The sequence below is a fragment of the Ursus maritimus genome, unplaced genomic scaffold (genome assembly GCF_017311325.1).
Source record: "Ursus maritimus isolate PB19 unplaced genomic scaffold, ASM1731132v1 scaffold_3, whole genome shotgun sequence".
NCBI lineage: Eukaryota > Metazoa > Chordata > Mammalia > Carnivora > Ursidae > Ursus > Ursus maritimus.
Window position 1 is genome coordinate 50,527,306 of NW_024425563.1, and position 21,146 is coordinate 50,548,451.

A 21,146-nucleotide genomic window follows, 5' to 3' on the forward strand; every position below is an offset into this window, starting at 1 on the left:
ATTCCTCCATGTACCACAATTTTTAATATTTAATGCACATTTAAAAATTATGAAAAGGGTTACCTGGATAGCTCAGTTGGTTGAGCATCTGACTCTTGATTTCAGCTCAGGTCATGATCTCAGGGTCATGAGATCCAGCCCCACATCTAGCTCCATGATGGGTGTGAAGCCTGCTTAAGATTCTCTCTTCCTCTGCCCCTCCCCACATGCAACTCTAAAAGTTATGATAAGATATTAGGTAAAGACTAGAGAAAATTAGAATAAAATACGGACTATAGTTTAAAAATACTGTATCAGGGCACCTATGTGGCTCAGTTGGTAAAGTGACCAGCTCTTGATTTCCACTCAGGTCATGATCTCAGAGTCATGGGATCCTTCAGACTCCAGCTCAGTGCAGAGAATCTCTGTTTGAGATTCTCTCTCCCTCTCCCTCTATTCCTCCCCCACTTGTGCTCTCTATCTAAAACAAACAAATAAATCTTTAAAAACAAAAATACTGTATCAACATTAGCTCATTAGTTGTTATATATGTACTACAGTAATGTAAGATGTTAATAATAGGAGAAACTGGGAACAGGGTATTTAGAAATCCTTTATGTTATATTTATAACTTTTCTGTAAATCTAAAACTATTCTAAATTAAAGCTTAAAAAAAAAGAAAGGAAGGAAGAAAGAATAACTAAAAATTTCCCTAACCTAGAGAAGGAAACAGACATCCTGGTACAGGAAGCATAGAGAAACCCCCAAAGAAGATGAACTCAAGGAGATCTACATGAACACACATAATGGTTACAATGATAAAGATTAAGATAAAGAGAGAAATTTTAAAGAAGCCAGAGAGAAGCAAATAGTTGCATACAAAGGAAGCCCCCTAAGGCTATAACCTGATTTTTCAGCAGAAACTTTGCAGGTCAGAAGAGAGTGATATTACATATTCAAAGAAGTGAAAGAAAAAAAACCTACAACCAAGAATATTCTACCCAGCAAGGATATCATTCAGATTTGAAAGAGAGATAGTTTCCCAGACAAACAAGTTAAAGGAATTCATCATCACTAAACCAGCCTTATAAGAAATGTTAAAGGGACTTCTTTAAGTAGAAAAGAAAGGCCATAATTAGAAGTAAGAAAATTATAAATAAAAAGATGTAAAATATGACAACATACATATAAAATGTGGAGAGGGAAGTAAAAGAGAAATTATTTTAAAATGTGTTCAAACTTGAGTGACTATCAATTTAATATAGAGTGCTATATACTTAGAATGTTATATATGAACCTCATGGTAACCACAAACCAAAAATCTATAAAAGATACATAAGAAATAAAGAGAGAGAAAGCCAAGCATAACACACACAGTCATCAATCACCAGGAAAGAGTACAAAAGAAGGAACAGAGAAGACCTACAAAAACGATCATAAAACCAGTAACAAAAGTACATAACCATCAATAATTACTTTAAATATAAATGGTCTAAATGCTCTAATCAAAAGACACAGGGTGGATATAGTGGAGTGCCAGAAAAATGGTGGAGTAAGAGGACCTTAAACTCACCCCAACCCATGTTTAGAACTAGATATCACTCCCATCCAACTCAATAAACTGGAGAGCAACTGGAAGACTAGCAGAACAAACCACAACTAAACGTAGAGAAGGAGCCACACTGGAAAGGTTATGAAGGGCAGAAACAGTGGTTGGGAGCTGCCCATAGGAGGGATGGGGCTGCAGGTGCAAAGAGGGAAAAGCACCAGGGAGCCCACACAGGGAAAACAAATCCTCACAATGTCTGTTCTTTTTTTTTTTTTTTTTTAAAGATTTTATTTATTTATTTGACAGAGATAGAGACAGCCAGCAAGAGAGGGAACACAAGCAGGGGGAGTGGGAGAGGAAGAAGCAGGCTCCCAGTGGAGGAGTCTGACATGGGGCTCGATCCCATAACGCCGGGATCACGCCCTGAGCTGAAGGCAGACGCTTAACCGCTGTGCCACCCAGGCGCCCCCACAATGTCTGTTCTTGAAAACCAGAGGGAATGAAATATATGAGTTTGTATAATCAGTGGGACTTGGAGCCTGGAGCTTTAAAGGACTCAGCACTAGGCAAGCAAGTAGGGTTAGTGATAGCTGGGTCCCTACCCTTACAAAGACAATAGCCCACAGAGAGGCAACGTAGAATCAACAGTTTGCACAATGCCTGGGCAAACGGGAGGAAGATTTGGTTATAAGGATTTCAGAGGGTGTTACGGGGCTTGTCTAAGAACAAAGTAGCTGGCAGTCACCATTTTCCACTCCTGCCCTTCAGGATAAACACAGAACCACCTGCAGGAGGCAATGCTGCACAGACACTTGCTATCCAACCTGTTAGCAGTGTGCTCTGCCCATGAATTCTCCCGAGGACTTGCCCACTCTAAGCCTGCAGGCTAGTGCCCTAGGCTCAGTACAAAAAAAAATTTTTTTTCAGTGCAAATTTTTTAACACTGCCTGTGCCCCACACAAGTACCACCTTGAATGCCATGACCCCAGGACCTATCATATTTCAGGAGATCTGACCTAGGAATAGCTCCCTCTACTTCTCCCTCTGCCCCTACCCCCACTCATTCTCTGTCTCAATTAAATAAATAAAATCTTAAAATTAAAAAAAAAGGAAAGAAAAAGACTATCTTCCTTGATTATAACATTTATTTAACTTTCACTTTGTATTTTTTTAAACATTTTTCAAAACTTGAAAGAACTTGCTTTTGTTTTATATCATCCTAAAACTTCCACAATAGCTTACGTTTGTGAAGCACATTACCAAGAATTTTCAAAGACATTATCAAAATCTCTTCAATAGGTCCAAGAGGTAGATACTATTTTATCTCAATTTTATAGAAAAGAAAGTAGAAACCCAGATAGAAAAAAAAGTGACTTGCATAGTGTAATATTGTCATTTATAATAAGAATTACATACATTTGGTCTCTGTCCCTGTTCCTATCACAGAACTCCTAAAACCCTTAAAATTTCCAAAGTGATAAGAACCATAATGGTGCTGTGATATCCTAACAAACCTCTTTCAAACACACCAGAGTTTACATTAATGTAGTGAATTTTAAAAAGCCGGGTAAACCAACTGTGCAATCCCACGGTTAGAACTTTCAATCCCACGGTCAGAACTTTCAATCCCACCCACCGTGACCTCCCAGGAGGGAAGAGGAACTGGAAGTTGAATTGATAGTCAATGGCCAATAATTTATCAATCACACCTAGGGATTGGGTATGGAGAGCTTCTGGGTTGGTGAACATGTGGAGATTTAAGGAGAGTGGTACACTCAGAGAGAACATCGAAGCTCCATGGCCACATACTTTCCCACCCATCTCATCCTACGCATCTCTTCCATGTGGCCGTTCCTGAGTTATATTCTTTTACAGTGAACTGGTGATCTATTAAGTAAACTAGTTTCCTGAGTTCCTGAGCCACTCTAGCAAATTAATCAAGCCTAAGAAAGAGGACTCAGGAACCTCTAATTTATAGTCAGTTGGTCAGAAGCACCCGGATTTGTGATTGGCATCTGAAGTAGGGGCAGTTTCATGGATCCTAGCCATCAACATGTGGAAGCTGACACCATCTCTAGAAAGACAGTATCAGAAATCAGTTGAATCGGGGCGCCTGGGTGGCACAGTGGTTAAGCGCCTGCCTTCGGCTCAGGGCATGATCCAAATGTTTGTGGGGGGGGGGGGGGGGGGGAATACACATCAGAATTAGAATCAAAAGCATACATAGTAATGGAGCAGTTTGGCTTAAAACCCGATACCTATGACCCCAAGTTTAGCTCTAATTCAGATACATGCATCTGAAACACATATTATCTACCAAGAAATTTTTGGTTAGAATTCATTATGTTTGGTAGAATTCCCCGGGGGAATCCGTCAGGCCCTGGACTCTTGTTTTTGGGGAAGCTTTTGATCACTGCTTCAATCTCTTCATAATTAATCGGTCTGTTTAAAAAATAAATTTCTTCCTGTTTCAGTGTTGGTTGTTTATAGGTTTCCAGGAAGACCTCCATTTCTTCCAGGTTGTTTAATTTATTGGCATAAAGCTGTTGATAAAAGTTTCTAATGATCCTTCCTATTTCATTGGTGTTGGTTGTGATCTCTCCCCTTTCATTCATAATTTGATTAATTTGGGTCCTTTCTCTATTCTGCTTTCTCGTGCGTGGGTTAGGCCTGTTCTTCTGTTCCAGCTCCAGCTTCTTGAGGTGAGAATATAAAAACTGCATTTTAGATTTTTCTATTCTTTTGAGTGAGGCTTGGATGGCTGTGTATTTTCCCCTTAGGACTGCCTTTGCAGTGTCCATAGGTTTTGGACATGCCCCCCTATGTTTACTGCAGCATTATTTACAACAGCCAAATTATGGAAGCAGCCCAAGTGTTCACTGATACATGAACGGATAAAAAGGTGGTGTGTGTATACCTACACACACAATGGAATATTACTCAGCCATAAAAAATGAAACCTTGCCATTTGCAACAACATGGTTGGATCTAGAGAGTATAATGCTAAGCAAAATTAGTCAGAGAAAGACAAATATCATATGATTTCACTCATATGTGGAATTTAGCAAAACACCCGAGCAAAGGGGAAAAAAAGAGAAACCAAGAAACAGACTCTTAACAATAAAGAACTGATTGTTACCAGAGGGGCAGGGATGGGGCTTAAAGAGTACATTTATCACAATGAGCACTGAATAATGTATAAAATGGTCAAATCGCTGTATTTATTCACCTGAAACTGATATAACACAATGTTAGCTATGCTGGAATTAAAAACTTAATAAAAAATAAAATATTAAAAAAAAGAATTCATTATACTTGATAGTCTTTAAATTATTTGAATACTTTCTAAATTAATTATAACAGTAAATATAATCATACTACAGAAAATTTAGAAACTTAAGAAAAGAAAAAATTACTATTACTATTATTCTAACATATAACCTTATTATTTTCCCTTTAACATGGCACCATAATGCAGAGACTTCTTGAATATACTTAGAGAAAACACATTTAGCAAATAAATACAAGACCATCAGTAGGAAAATTACCTTTACCCCCCAGTTCAAATTCCTATGTTCTGATTATTGGTGCTACCCTGTCTCTTTCTGCTCCTGTTTCCTGGATCTTCGTATTTTCTCTTTGACAAATTAGACCTGGTTGTTACAGTCTCTAATTTCAGATCCTTGGCTTTCACCTAGAAACTGAATATCTTAAATCTCTGGTCTGTGATGGCAAAAGTACCTGAGTTCATGGAAAGAATGCCAGGATCTACTAAAGGATCAACCATGGAGCCAGAGGGTAGCATTGTAGTTTTTGTTGATCTTGTCCTGGACCTTGATCTTTAAGTTGCTTCTAATTTAGGTTATTTTAATCATTAACTTAATAGTTCAGAATCCAGACTTCTGTTCCACCTTCTAAGTCCAATTCACCTAACTAACTTAACCCTATCTCATCCTACCAGAATGAACTGAAAAAAAAAACATGAAATTAAGTGACCTATGATATATTTACCTAAAAGAATACTTTCTAAAGCCATTTTAAAAGGTTTATGCAAACTTCATAATAATATGAAAAAGTTATGATTTTTATCTGAACAAACTATTATATATTCAACATTAAAATAACAGATCTTTTTTAACCTCTACAGAAAAAATGAAATGGAAAACACTAATTTTAAAAAATTATTTTTTTTAGGCTGTTGAAATGTGGTTATTTTATTTCCACTTATTTTTATTTTTGAGGGAGAGCGCATACTCGTGCTCAAGTGGGGAGGGGAGGGGCAGAGAGAGAATCTCAAGCAGGCTCCATGCCCAGCCCAGAGCCTAATGCAGAGCTTGAACCCAAGGCCCTGAGATCATGACCCAAGCAGAAATCAAAAGTCAGACACTTAACTGACTGAGCCACCCAGGTGTCCCTTTTACTACCTCTTATTTCTATTCTACATTTAGTAATAAAAAATAAACATTACAAAAAATACAACTTTAAGAAGCAACAAAAAAGTCAAAGGTATAGTTTAATACCTCTCATTTCTTAATTTTCAAAAAGCAATACATAAATAATCAAATTTTCCTTTGTCAATTCAACCAGAATCCTAAAATTGTCAAAAGTTCTCTACCTAGGAATTGATTCTCAACTTCTAGGCTGCCATAGTCTTCAAAGTTTCCAATTTCTTTATTCCCAGATTTGGTAGAACATTAAGAATTGAATGATGCCTCTGAGTATGCAGGAGAGCATACTGAGAAGAGTCAACAGTCTTAAACAGTAACAGTGAAGAATAAAATAACTGAATGAATTTTCAATTTCCCAAAACTTTTTTAAGGAAAAAAAAAGATATCCATCTTTTAAATCCCTCAAATGGCCTGCTGTAATTTCTACTCTTCAAAAGTGTATAATGAACATAAAAAGTTTGGGAACACTGAGGTACGTAACACTTTTCTATTCTCTCTACAGGTAATGCCTCTGTTCCCTTTCTCTCAAACACTGATAATAAAGAATGAAAGCAAAAACTATTTAGCCTGTGTCTGATTTCCCTAAAATTGAGAGGCATTTCCCTCAAACTGGTGTGAGAGTTAATACACTCACCTTAATCTCTTACTCACACCAAAACTGACAGTTTTGTATTCCATATTACATTATTTATTTGTTCTACATAGATGGTCCCTGGCACTGGCTTTGGCCTGAAAAATAAGCTTCAATTACAAACTGTTTCTATTAAAGGGAGCATATCTCCTACAATAGAGTATTTTGATTAAAAAATTAAACTTCCACAGATATTAAAATTTATTTCTTTACACATATAGTGAATCTTTCTGCCAGCCATTCAAGAAAATTATCTCTACACTTGAAACTAACAAGCTTCTAATTTACCAAAGTAGTGAAATAACGTATGGCTCGTGACCTAAGAACATTTTATTTCCTATACAGAAGTTATCCTTCCATTTCATTTCAAGAGAATAAGGGGAAATAGATTTTAACTCTCAAGAAGGTAAGGGGAGCAAAAATAGTGGAGATGCACTTCATTTTGTTCTCTAGAATGGAGTCTCAGGTAGGTGTGCTGACCCCAAGATTGACTCACCTCTCCTAGGAGATACTCCTGTAGGATTAATGGCACTTACAAAGAAATTCTTATTTCTTTTTTTTTTTTTTTCCACAGATATGCCTTGTCTCAAAAACCATACTGAAGATTTTCTAGAATAAAGACTCATACCTCCTGGTGTCTTCAGCATCTATCCTGGTGTCCCACACGTAATTTCAACGATGATAAATGTGATCCTTGTCAAGAACCTAGCCCTTCATGCCTCACTTTCCTTCCTCCTCTGTAAAAGAATACTACTACTTGTACTTTATAGGGCTATTGTGAAGATTAAATGAGAGAATGTAGACATGATGCCTAGCACACACTCCACCTTGTGCACTACAGTAATTGTGCATAGGCTTTCATTATGAAACAAAATAACATTTCCACACGTCATAAATTTTTAACACAAAAGGAGGTGAAAATTGAAAGCAGTAGATCAAACTAACAACCAAAGTATATTTTAAAATCAACTGTTATATCAGGGTCTGAAGGTTTACTTAATTATACTGATGGTGTTCGGGCAGGCCACCCCATAATGTGCCACTTTGGCATATGGATTATTTGAGCGGAAGGCAAATCAAGGCCTACCAGACTCAAAGAGCTTTTTACCTCCCCCTTAACTACAAAAAAAAAAAAAAAATTTAGATATGGGGCCTATACCAGGAAGAGAGCTATTACGAGAGATAATCTTTTCATCAGAAAGACTTATCCACATGACATGGCAAACATTTGTTTACCAAAAATTTGCTCTTCCCATCTTCCTGTGAATTGTCTTCCTTCCCTTTGGAGCCCCAGATACCTACCCTTTTCTCTTTAGCCCAAGATGGCATATAAGCCTCAATTGCCTGTCTTTGACCCTCTCATGCCTCTGTCAAGCTCCCATACATACAAAATTAAATTTTCTTTTTAATTAATCTGTCTTATTTTGATGTAATTATTAGACCAGCCAAAGAACCTAGAAGAAAAGAAGGGGAAGGTTTTCTTCCCCTACAACATTAAAGCTATCTAGGGCTACTCTGGCTCAGATTTTTACTATGAATGTGCTACAGTCATGTTAGAAAAAAACCACATACCTTTCCAACTTGGCAAAAATAAAATGAAATAATTTTGTCAAGCTCATTAATTTGTAAAAAATCAAATTTAAAATAACCTGTAAGCACTACAAAACAGAAAAATATATGTCATTTAGCTGCAAAAAGTTTATTGTTTAAAGAAAAAGATGAAAATTCTTATAAAAGCCCAAAAGAAATTATCCAGGTTTTCCTACTATAGCAAATTGTAATCACATATTTATCTGCTATGACCGATGCTTATGTGGGGACTGAAAAGATATAGTGGAAATAAAATTTACTGAATCATAAATCAGATTGCGGAAGATGATACAACCCATGAGTCAGGCAAGTACAATAGTGATGATCAAAATTATGCTGGCATTTTTCATATACATTTTGTCATAACAGTTGTAATTTGTAGTTATCAGCTGATTATCATAAGTGGAGCTGATGTTAGGAAAAAATGAATCATGAGTTTCAAGTAAAAGCAAATAAATGTTAAAACATTAATCTGTATAATATTTTTGGACAGTTATAAAAACATGATGATAATGATCTAAGTCTGTACCTTATTTTATATTGCCCAAATATCTGTTGTAAAATTCCCTCAGCAGTAACTAATCTTTCTCTAAACAAACTAGTAATGGTAAAAAAAAAAAAAAAAAAGTATGGGGTGGAGATTCAGTGAGGAGAAAAGAGGGGAAAGAGGAGAGAGAAGACAAAGGAAGGGAGAGAAGGTTTGCAAGACAGTTATGCAATATAGACATTACTTACCTTTCAAGGAAATGAAGAACAGTAAAGATTGTCAAAGTTCCAGCACTTCAGACTATATCTATGACTCTTCCTTGTCAAGTACAATTGAAAGAATACATGTAAAAGCAGAATACAGTGATAAAACAGAAAGTTTGCCAATAATTTAATTCTTTTTGTGGTCCTATTTTTCTGGAATATCCCTTTTTTCTGTAAAACAAAAATCCTTCTGAAAACAACTACAATGCTTATTCTCCATGAATCTTTCCACCTTATATCAAAAATTCCAAAACGTGACATTAAATTCTTTGAGAAAGACATCTCTACTTACACTAAAATTCTCCCAACACCTTTTATTCCAAATAGCTTCATTCTATGAAAAAAAAAAAAACCCAAAACTGTTATGTTTCGTAGACAGCTTACCCAATATCCTCTCCTTAAAAGAAAAAGACTTTAAATTGAAAAATCCTTCCTCTGGTTATTCCAGTAGACAGCTTAATTTATTTGACTATACTATTACATTCTTGCCTCAATGATTTTATTCTCTAGTATGCAGAAACAAATTGATAGTTGATGACGTCTAACACAGAAAGAAATTGAGGATTCCTTTAAGGGGAAGAAAAAGAAGAGAGAGTGTTTTTGGTTAAAATGGATTTCAACATAGTTAGGCTCTATTGTCCTTTAAAAATGACAACATTCTTTTTTGCCATTAGAAACAGAAAAATATGTTTATCTAGGAGTCATTTTAAACTATGAAGGATATTTAAAGTTAATCTTTTTATCCTTTATTAAAAGAAAATAAAAATGAAACAATCACTTCTTAAAGAATAGATTTATCAATTCCTACAAAACAGCCTTCAGAAAAATGATTCAAATTATTCTTTATGTGTATTTATTTAATAAATATTCACTGAATGCCTTTCACTGTGCTAGGTATAGTCCCAAACCTTATGGAGTTTATATTTAAAGAGATAATCACACTAAGGAAAAATTATAATTGTGATGATTTTTCATTGTACAAAAATATATGAACATTTCCATTTCCATAAGTAATTTTAACCTTCTTACAATAATCATTTCAAATAAGTGATAATATAAACATACTTGCAGCATGACCCAAAACTTCTGACCTGGACACTATGGAGTTAGAAAGTCAAGTTCCAGGCAAAAGAAATTGTGGCAAAGACTTCTGAACAATAAAATAAATATATAACCTAAATTACGTTAGATCTTAATGAAAACGAGATCTACTGTACCCTTACCGAATAAACAAGTCTGATTGCATTTGGAAGTTACATTCAACTAAAACCCTTCCTTGCAGATGCTTACCCCAGGATGCTGTGGGTCCAGAGCTACCCCTGGTGGCCATACACAAACTTACAGGAAACTGTTCTAAACCATTTAATGGAAATCTATTAGAAGTTACGCCTCTGTTGGATGTACTGTATGGTGACTAGCATAATAAAAAAACATTAATTAAAAAAAAGAAGTTACGCCTCTGTTGATCAAAAGTAAGTATCTCTCAAGAAATTATTACTTGATAACTGGGGGAAGTTTTAAATTTTTCATGAAAAATAAATTTAAAAATATTACGGCAAAGTATAACAACATGTTAGTGGCAGAATTTAAATGATAATATATGGATATTCACTGGAAAGCTCTTTTTTTTTTTTAATGATTTTTTATTATATTATGTTAGTCACCATACAGTACTTCCCCGGTTTCCGATGTAAGGCTCGATGATTCATTAGTTGTGTATAACACCCAGTGCACCATGCAATACGTGCCCTCCTTACTACCCATCACCAGCCTATCCCATTCCCCCACCCCCCTCCCCTCTGAGGCCCTCACTGGAAAACTCTTTTATCTTTGCTGTATGTTGGGAAATTTTCATAATAAAATGTTTAAAAAATTAAGAATTTTAAAAAAGTGTTCCATCACTGTTATTCATAGCACAAACACATTTTTAGGTAGTGTTTCCTACCTACATAATGTATGTCTTCACAATTCATCCTTTTGTAACAGTCTATGATATTGACATACAATGAATTATTAAAGGATTCGCTTGTTGGGACGCCTGGGTGGCTCAGTTGGTTAAGAGTCCGCCTTTGGCTCAGGTCATGATCTCGGAGTCCTGGGATTGAGTCCCACATTGGGCTCCCTGCTCAGTGGGGAGCCTGCTTCTCCTTCTGACCATCCCCCTCTCTTTCATGCTTTCTTCTTCTCTCTCTCTCTCAAATAAATAAATAAAAACTTTGGGGCAAAAAAAAGGGTTTATTTGTTCCACATTTATTCAATTTCCAATTTAACATCTAAAAATGCCTATTTTTGGGGCGCCTGGGTGGCACAGCGGTTAAGCGTCTGCCTTCGGCTCAGGGCGTGATCCCGGCGTTATGGGATCGAGCCCCACATCAGGCTCTTCCGCTATGAGCCTGCTTCTTCCTCTCCCACTCCCCCTGCTTGTGTTCCCTCTCTCGCTGGCTGTCTCTATCTCTGTCGAATAAATAAATAAAATCTTTAAAAAAAATAAAAAAAATAAAAAAATAAAAATAAAAATGCCTATTTTTGTTTCTGTTAAAACATGTTTCAAAGACAAGTTTTTTAAGACTGATATCACTGGGATCAAAGAAGATAATCATTTTTATGGCTCATGAAACATTATCAAACTACTTTATACCAACTTCACACTGCTTTCATAAATGAAAACTGACACCAATTTAACCACAACCATGGAACCTGGCCATTTTAATATTTTGCTGCTTTACTAAGCATAAAAATATAATTCAGAGGTTAATTTGCACTTCTTTTATTTTTGAAAAATTTTAACATATTTATTTCTGTATTCATCTACTGGAATCTTAATAATTTTCTTATAAATTTGAATTATCGCTTTATGTGTTGTAACTAGTAACCCACTATCTCCTAAACTCAGGCAAGTTTTTCTCATCAGCTACCATCCTTTACCATTTCATTATGTTTGTTTTTATATTTTCTAATCTGTCAGTCTAATCTTTTGTGATTTCTTCAATCCACTCAGAACTAAGAAATAGACTATTTCTTCATAAATATAATAAATATTTTAAAATATTTTTGTTTTCTTTTTTCCCCAAAGGAGCCACAGGACTGAAAGGAGCATGGTCCTCTCATGCCTGGGTCCCCACCCCCCACCCCCCAACCAACCCCTGCCCAGGGCATATGCTCGTCCATTGATGTCAGTGTACTCCAAAAAGGGGGAGCCATCTGGCAAAAATACTACTTTTCCTGCTGGGTTCAAGGCTCCCATTTGACCTGATATTGTGAACTTTGTTCACCAACTTGTGCAAAAAAAAACACACAGCCCTATGCTGTCAGTGAATAAGCCGGTCATCAAACCAGTACTGAGTCTTGGGGTACTGGCAGATCCATGGCTTGAAGTCCCAGAGTTCGAGGTGGTAGGACTCACTGTTCTGGCCAGGGTGCTTTTGGAAATATGTGTCGTGGGGGGCTGCACATTTGCACCAACCAAAACCTGGAGCCATTAGCACTGCAGAATGAACACAACTCAAGCTATATATCATCTGCTCTGCCCTGGCTGCCTCAGCCTTACCAACACAGGTCATGTCTAAAAGTCATCATACTGAGGGCAGTTAGGATGGCAGAGGAGTAGGGGTCCCCTTTTTCAACTGGTCCCCTGAGTCGAGCTGGATAGGTACCAGACCATCCTGAACATCCACGGAATCAGCCTGAGACACAGGAAGATACATCTGGATCTCTACAAATGAACATCTCCAGAGATGAGTATTGAGGTACAAAGCGGGGAGCTGTGAAACCACACACAGATATCGGAAGATAAACAGAAGAGGGAGTGAGCCGCCACGTTCGGGCGCTGGGAAGCTGTAGCCACCTGCACTGGGGAGCGGGCAGACTCGTGGACCAGCACCCGCAAGAGAGCAGACTGAGACCGTGAGCCCGGGAACGCGCGTGACAAGTCTGAAAACCGGAGCTCCAGAGCGCACAAACAACACTGAAACGGAGCTCCAGAGCATGCAAGGGCAGCTGCTGGTGTTAGAAACACAGAGGACAGAGACCGCCGGCCCTGGAAGTGAGGGCTGGGATGCCAGGTGTGGGGCGCACATCCCGGGATGCAGCAGCGTTGAGCAGCACCAACAGAAACAGAGTTAAAGTGGCCAGAGGCGCCCAGTGGAGAACTGTCTGTGATCCCTCTGTTCTGAGACAGAGGCTGAGATTCGGCCACTGCTGCTCTGACTCTCAGAAGAGGCACAGCAAACCGCCAGGGAAACCCGCCAGAGAACAAAAGCCTGGAAATACTGGCGCACAGTGTGCCCATCCCCATCCCCCCTCGCAGGGGACATGGAGACTCTACCCAAAAATGGTTGCCTGAGTATGGACACGGCAGGCCCCTCCCCCAGAAGGCAGGCTGAAAAATCAAGAAGCCCACATCCCTAAGGTCGCTATAAAACAGGTGCACACTGCCTGGGTCCTGGTCAATAATTTGGGCTCTGGACAACCCCGCAACCTCTGCTCATCAGAATGACAAGAAAGAGAAATCCCCCCCAGCAAAGAAAAGACAATGAGTCTGTGGCCTCTGCCACAGAACTGATGGATATGGATATAACCAAATTATCAGAAATGGAATTCAGAGTAACAATGGTCAAGATGATGTGTAGAATTGAAAAAAATATTAATGAAAATATTAACGAGAATATGGAATCTCTAAGGGCGGAGATGAGAGCAAATCTGGCAGAAATTAAAAATTCTATGAATCAAATGCAGTCAAAACTAGATGCTCTGACGGCCAGGGTGAATGAGGCAGAAGAACGAATCGGCGAATTGGAGGATGGGTTAGTAGAAGAGAAAGCTAAAATAGAAACTTGGCTCAAAAAATCCAATCTCAAGAATGTAGGTTACGGGAGATTACTGACTCAATGAAACGATCCAATGTCAGAATCATCGGCATCCCCGAGGGTGTGGAGAAAAACAGAGGTCTAGAAGAGATATTTGAACAAATTGTAGCAGAAAACTTCCCTAATCTAGCAAGGGAAACAAACATTCGTGTCCAAGAGGCAGAGAGGACCCCTCCCAAGCTCAACCACAACAAACCTACGCCACGTCACGTCATAGTGCATTCGCAAATATTAGATCCAAGGATACAGTATTGAAAGCGGCCAGGGCAAAGAAATTTCTCACGTACCAAGGCAAAGGTATCAGAATTATGTTAGACCTGTCTACACAGACCTGGAATGAAAGAAAGGGTTGGGGCATTTTTAAAGCTCTTTCAGAGAAAAACATGCAGCCAAGGATCCTTTATCCAGCAAGGCTGTCATTCAGAATTGATGGAGAGATAAAGACCTTCCAGAATCACCAATCATTGACCAATTCGTAACCACGAAACCAGCCCTACAGGAGATATTAACGGGGGTTCTATAAAAGTAAAAAGGCCACAAGAGTGATACAGAACAGAAATTTACAATCTATAGAAACAAAGACTTCACAGGCAACATGGCATCATTAAAATCCTATCTCTCAATAATCAGTCTCAATGTAAATGGCCTAAATGCTCCCATAAATGACACAGGGTTGCAGACTGGATAAAAAGACATGACCCATCCATTTGCTGTCTACAAGAGACTCATTTTGAACCTAAAGATACACCCAGACTGAAAGTAAAGGGATGGAATACCATCTTTCACACCAACGGACCTCAAAAGAAAGCTGGGGTAGCAATTCTCATATCAGACAGAATGGATTTTAAACTAAAGACTATAGTTAGAGATACAGAAGGGCACTATATTTATCTTAAAGGATGTATCCAACAAGTGGATATGACAATTATAAATATATATGCCCCCAACAGGGGAGCAGCAAGATACACAAGCCAACTCTTAACCAGAATAAAGAGACATATAGATAAAAATACGTTAATAGTAGGGGACCTCAATACTCCACTATCAGCAATAGATAGATCACCTAAGCAGGAAATCAACAAAGAAACAAGGGCTTTGAATGCCATACTCGACGAGTTGGACCTCACAGATATATATAGAACACTACACCCTAGAACCAAAGAATACTCATTCTATTCTAATGCCCACGCAACATTCTCAAGAATAGACCATGTTCTGGGTCACAAAACAGGTCTCAACCGATACCAAAAGACTGAAATTATTCCCTGCATATTCTCAGACCACAAAGCTTTGAAATTGGAACTCAACCACAAGGAAAAATTTGGAAGAAACTCAATCACTTGGAGACTAAGAACCATCCTGCTCAAAAATGATTCGATAAACCAGGAAATCAAAAATCAATTTAAACAATTTATGGAGACCAAAGAGAATGAAAACACAATGGTCCAAAACCTATGGGACACTGCAAAGGCAGTCCTAAGGGGAAAATACATAGCCATCCAAGCCTCACTCAAAAGAATAGAAAAATCTAAAATGCAGTTTTTATATTCTCACCTCAAGAAGCTGGAACAGCAACAGAGGAACAGGCCTAATCCACACACGAGAAAGCAGCTGATCAAGATTAGAGCAGAGATCAAAGAATTAGAAACCAGGAGCACAGTAGAGCAGATCAACATAACTAGAAGCTGGTTCTTTGAAAGAATTAATAAAATTGACAAACCACTGTCAAGACTTATCCAAAAGAATAGAGAAAGGACACAAATTAATAAAATTATGAATGAAAAGGGAGAGGTCACAACCAACACCAATGAAATTGGAAGGATTATTAGAAACTTTTATCAACAGCTTTATGCCAATAAATTAAGCAATCTGGAAGAATGGAGGCCTTCCTGGAAACCTATAAACTACCAAGACTGAAACAGGAAGAAATTGATTTTTTAAACAGACCAATTAATTATGAAGAGATTGAAACAGTGATTAAAAACCTTCCAAAAAACAAAACGCCAGGGCCTGATGGATTTCCCGGGGAATTCCATCAAACATTCAAAGAAGAAATAATACCTATTCTCCTAAAGCTATTTCAAAAAATAGAAACAGAAGGAAAGCTACCAAACTCATTCTATGAGGCCAATATTACCTTGATCCCCAACCAGGCAAAGCACCCATCAAAAGCGAGAATTAGCAGACTGATAACCCCGATGAATATGGATGAAGCTAAAACTCTCAACAAGATCCTAGCCATTATAGATCCACAGTACATTAAAAAGGATTATCCATCACAACCAAGGATTCATCCCCGGGATGCAAGGCGGCGGTTCAACGCTCACAATCAATCAGTAGTGATAGATCAGTGTCAACAAGAAAAGAGTCAAGAACGATATGATCCTCTCAACTCATGCGGAAAAAGCATTTGACAAAATACAGCATCCTTTCCTGTTTAAAACCCTTCAGAGCGTAGGGATAGAGGGTACATTCCTCAATCTCATAAAAACCATCTATGAAAAGCCGACAGCAAATATCAGTCTCACTGGGGAAAAGCTGAAGCCTTTTCCCTTAAGATCGGGAGCACGACAAGGATGCTCACTCTCGCCATTATTATTCAACATAGTACTAGAAGTCCTTGCAACAGCAATCAGACAACAAAAAGGGATAGAATGTATCCAAATCAGCAAAGAAGAAGTCAAACCATCTCTCTTCGCAGATGACATGATACTCTATATGGGAAACCCAAAAGAATCCACTCCCAAACTATTAGAAGTTATAGAGCATGAATTCAGTAATGTGGCAGGATACAAAATCAATGCTCAGAAATCAGTTGCATTTCTATACATGAACAATGAGACTGAAGAAAGAGAAATTAGGGAATCCATCCCATTTACAATAGCACCAAAAATCATACATTATCTTGGAATTAACTTAACCAGAGACGTAAAGGATCTATATTCTAGAAACTACAAATCACTCTTGAAAGACATTGAAGAAGATACAAAATGATGGAAAAATATTCCTTGCTCATGGATCGGAAGAATTAACATAGTTAAAATGTCCATGCTACCCAGAGCAATCTACACTTTCAATGCTATCCCGATCAAAATACCGAGGACATTTTTCAAAGAACTGGAACAAACAGCCCTTAAATTTGTGTGCAACCAGAAAAGGCCCCGAATCGCCAAGGAATTGTCGAAAAGGAAAAACAAAGCTGGGGGCATCACGTTGTCAGATTTCAAGCTGTGCTACAAAGCTGTGATCACAAAGACAGCATGGTACTGGCACAAAAACAGACACATAGACCAAAGGAACAGAATAGAGAACCCAGAAATGGACCTTTGGCTCTTTGGGCAATTAATCTTTGACAAAGCAGGAAAAAACATCCAGTGGAAAAAAGACAGTCTCTTCAATAAATGGTGCTGGGAAAATTGGACAGCTACATGCAAAAGAATGAAACTTGACCACTCTCTCACACCATACACAAAGATAAACTCCAAATGGATGAAAGACCTCGATGTGAGACAGGAATCCATCAAAATCCTAGAGGAGAGCATAGGCAGCAACCTCTTTGATACTGGCCACAGCAACCTTTTTCATGACACATCTCCAAAGGCAAGAGAAACAAAAGATAAAATGAACTTGTGGGACTTCATCAAGATAAAAAGCTTCTGCACAGCCAAGGAAACAGTCAAAAAAACTAAGAGGCAGCCCATGGAATGAGAGAATATATTTGCAAATGATACTACAGATAAAAAGACTGGTATCCAAGATCTACAAAGAACTTCTCAAACTCAACACGCGAGAAACAAATAAACAAATCATAAAATGGGCAGAAGATATGAACAGACACTTTTCCAGTGATGACATACAAATGACTAAGAGACACATGAAAAAATGTTCAAAATCATTAGCCATCAGGGAAATTCAAATCAAAACCACACTAAGATACCACCTTACACCAGTTAGAATGGCAAAAATTGACAAGGCAAGAAACAACAATTGTTGGAGAGGATGCGGAGAAAGGGGATCCCTCCTACATTGTTGGTGGAAATGCAAGTTGGTATAGCCACTCTGGAAAACAGTGTGGAGGTCTCTTAAAAAGTTAAAAATTGAGCTACCCTATGACCCGGCCATTGCACTACTGCGTATTTACCCCAAAGATACAGACATAGTGAAGAGAAGGGCCATATGCACCCCAATGTTCATAGCAGCATTTTCCACAATAGCTAAATCGTGGAAGCAGCCGAGATGCCCTTCTACAGATGACTGGATTAAGAAGATGTGGTCCATATATACAATGGAATATTACTCAGCTATCAAAAACAACGAGTTCTCAACATTTGCTACAACATGGACGGCACTGGAGGAGATAATGCTAAGTGAAATAAGTCAAGCAGAGAAAGACAATTATCATATGGTTTCTCTCATCTATGGAACATAAGAACTAGGAAGATCGGTAGATAGAAAGCATAAGAAAAGGGAATCAGAAGGGGGGAATGAAGCAGAGAGACTATGGACTCTGAGAAACAAACTGAGGGCTTCGGGGTGTGTTCGGGATAGACTGGTGATGGGTAGTAAGGAGGGCACGTATTGCGTGGTGCACTGGGTGTGATACGCAACTAATGAATCATCGAACTTTACATCAAAAACCAGGGATGTACTGTTGTACATGTACCAGCATTATCTGGTACTGTCTGGTGACTAACATAATATAATAAAAAATATTATTAAAAAATAAATAAATAAATAAATAAATAAATAAATAAATAAATAAATAAATAAAATAAAAGTCATCATACTGAGGATGTTCCCAATCTTTCTTTGGTGGTTGAAGATAGAGTTGAAGGCTACAAGAAGACCAAGGAGGGGGTGCCTGGGTGGTTCATTGGTTGAGCGTCCAACTCTTGATTTCAGCTCAGCTCATGATGTCAGGGTTGTGGGATTGGGCCCCATATGGTGCTCCATGCTCAATCGGGAGTCTGCATGAGATTCTCTCTCTCCCTCTGCCCCTTCCCCTCCCCGCACATGTGTGTGCTTGCTCTCTCTCTCTAAAATAAATAAATCTTAAAAAAGAAAAGAAAGAAGAAGAAGAAGAAGAAGAAGAAGAAGAAGTAAACAAAGACGACGACGATGACCAAGGAGGCTATTTTGCTTCTTAAGAAACTGAAAACCTGCTGGGCTGAAGCCTTTATTTGTTGGTGCAAGACTCTAGTGTTTTTTCTGCCTCAGTCATAGAAGCCCATACAGAAAAAGGGGCCAGAAACTCAAAGTAGTTTGGAATGCTGAGCCCCCTACATGGAGAGCAGTTGTTCTGCAGAATCCCATAGTCCTGTGATGGACTTTATAGGAATGAGAAATAAACTTTTGTTAAACCATGAAAGAGAGAAGGAAAGGAAAGGAAAGGAAAGGAAAGGAAAGGAAAGGAAAGGAAAGGAAAGAAAAAAAGAAAAGGAAAAGGAAAAGGAAAAGGAAAAGGAAAAGGAAAAGGAAGGAAGAGAGGAAGGAAGGAAAAGAGAGAAAGAGAAAAAAGAAGGGAAAGAAGGAAGGAAGAGAGAGAAGGAGGGGGAGGGAAGGAGAAGGGAGCGGAGGGGAGTGGAGAGGAGGAAAGGGGAGGAGGGGAGAGGAGGGAGGGAGGGAGGGAGGGAAGGAAGGAAGGAAGGAAGGAAGGAAGGAAGGAAGGAAGGAAGGAAAGAAGGAAAGAAGGAAAGAAGGAAAGAAGGAAAGAAGGAACGAACGAACATAAAGCCTGGAATAATATCAAAAAGGTCTATGCCTCTCTGCAAATGAGAGCTGGGAAAGGCAAAATGAGAAACAATCATACTCAGCAAAGAGGACCCTGCAACATCTATAATGAGGGCAATGGTATCACCAAGGCCTTCAGAAACATCCCTGGAATTAATCTACTTAATGTAAGAAAGTCAGACATTTTGAAACTTGCTCCTGGTGGGCATGTGGGACTTTTCTGAGTTTGGACTGAAAGAGCTTTCCTCAAGTTAGATGATCCGTATGGCACTTGGCCATACTCTTGAGGTTGCCTCCCTCAAGAGTATCCTACAACCTTCCCATGCAGAAGATGTTTAATACAGACCTTAGTAGAACTTTGAAAAGCCCAGAGATCCAAAGAGCCCTCTGAACCCCGTGCAAGAAGAGTCATCGCGGAGTCTTAAAGAAGAATCTGCTGAAAAACCTGACAATCATGTTGAAGCTAAACCCACATGCAAAGACCATGCACTGGAACACCATTCTTTGCCAGGCCAAGAATCACAAGTTCCAGACGGATCAGAGAGCGGCAGCCTTACAAGACAAATCAGAAGAGAAGGGGGATCCAGGCAAGAAGCTGTGGGAGTGAAGAAAGGAAAGAAGGCTGTTCACATTCAGAAGCAGAAGAAACATTTGGTGGGAAAAAAGGCTGCAGCTACCAAGAAACCAGCAGCTGAGAAGAAGCCTGCAAGAAAAAAAAAAACAAAAAACAAACAAAAAAAACCCACCACAGAAGAAAAGAAGCCTGCTGCTGCATGGTTTACTCCATAAATGTCAAATCATTATGGGCAGCTAATTTTGAGGGAAGACCTGATCAAAGGCAGTGAGAAACATGAAAAAAAATAAAATAAAATGTTTTCATTTTAATCTATTCACATTCAATTCAGAAAGTAAAATTCCCTTTAAGAAGATGAGAAGGAAATAAATAAAAATGTGGCTGGTAAAACTGAGACTTCATTCTCCCAGAGCACGGTTTTTAAATGTGGTCCTCCCACAAAGATGCATCAGAGATACTTAAGGGGAACTTGTGATAAACAGAGATTCTTCAGTCCCATCTCATACACTGAGGCAGAATCTCTGGGTACAGACACTGGGAAACTTTCATTTTTTAAAAAGATAACCAGATGATTGCCATGCAGATTTAGGATCAAAATTACAAAACCAGGAGAAAGATTTTAGGTGAGTCACGCACGTGGGATAGTATTAAGATGCTTGACAATCAGGAGACACTCAAATACATTCTGCATGAGCACATACATGCATTTTTTTCTTATAGGATAGTTTTTTAAGGTATAATTCACACACTACAAAATCCACCTGTTTAAAAAAGCAAATAATTCAGTGCTTTTCATATATCCAGAGTTGTGAAACCATCACCACTATCTAATTAGAGAACATTTCCATCACACCAAAAAGGATACCCACACCCATCAGCAGTCACACCCTCTCCCTACTACTCCCCATTCCCAGGCAATCCCTAATCTACTTTCTGTCTTGATAAATTTACCTATTCTGGATATTCCATAATACCCAGAAATGAAATGTTCAGATCATACAGTATGCAGTCTTTTGCGACTGACTTCTGA

The 21,146-nt window shown here is 38.4% G+C and overlaps 1 pseudogene; it reads left to right on the forward strand.

The window, feature by feature from the left end:
• Positions 1-12,042: 12,042 nt before the first annotated feature.
• Positions 12,043-21,146, forward strand: LOC103659047 (annotated as a pseudogene).